The sequence below is a fragment of the Petaurus breviceps genome, unplaced genomic scaffold (assembly GCF_028583685.1).
Source record: "Petaurus breviceps papuanus isolate PSGF00001 unplaced genomic scaffold, PetGlider_PUasm1.0 90804, whole genome shotgun sequence".
Classification (NCBI taxonomy): Eukaryota; Metazoa; Chordata; class Mammalia; order Diprotodontia; family Petauridae; genus Petaurus; species Petaurus breviceps.
Genome location: NW_027187348.1, coordinates 12751198 through 12752020, shown reverse-complemented (window position 1 = coordinate 12752020; position 823 = coordinate 12751198). Strand labels below are relative to the sequence as shown.

Sequence of the window (823 nt, the reverse complement as noted above, 5' to 3'; positions counted from 1 at the left end):
CAATAAGGTTGTTACATTCTCTGAGCCAGGAGAAGGCTATATAAGCCCTGATGTGTAGCTTTGTTTTGGGACTCACTTTGAGAAGTGTTCTGTGATTTGATCTGAATTCTGGGAAGCCGTTGTTGAGAGTCCCCCGGCTTTGAAAAACCCAGATGTGGAAACCCAGATGTTGACTGGGTATGGATGTAATGGTTGGACAGTTTGGAAAGCTGTCTACTTGATCTGTTAATGTCTTGATAATTCTGTCTGTATATTTTGAAGTTTGGGGTGATGACCTTTTTCCCCTGAACAAGGTAAACAATATATGTCTGACTGATTAAAGTAAGCTTGTTAACCCATTTTGAGTTGCTTTCCTTTAACAAAGCAGATCCAAGAAACTGTGGTGGCTGCAAACCCTGAGGACGCTTGGGGTGCTTGCTGCTACAAAATGGCGTCACGGACAGGATCTGCAGAGTAAAAGGAAAGTATGGGGACTGGAATAATTGTTTGTTTCCCAGTTGTGGTAGCTGTGATTCTGTGGAGCCGTGGAGCGGGAGAGAAGAATGGCCTGCATGCAGACTTCGCTGAGCTGAGAGCAGGAATGGTGAGCTGCCTGCATCGGGACCTGGGCAGAAGCCAGGAGCGGCTGCTGCATGCGGGAGGAGAAGGAGCCCAGGAGTTCGGAATTCAGCCACAGGAAAAGATAAGAACTGAGCAGCAAAGCAGGGGCACTGAGTGTGTTTCCTGGCTGCTTCCCACAGTTTGGGACCCTGGGGGAGGATGGACTTGTGACTATGTGTAAGGGTTATGGGATTTAAAGATCTCCCATGCCCCATGGACGTGC

The 823-nt window shown here is 48.1% G+C and overlaps 1 protein-coding gene across 1 annotated transcript in view; it reads right to left on the bottom strand.

Moving 5' to 3' along the window:
* Positions 1-823, bottom strand: part of DNAH7 (dynein axonemal heavy chain 7) — a 326128-nt gene that overhangs the window by 254991 nt on the left and 70314 nt on the right. The gene's annotated exons all lie outside the window — the stretch shown is intronic.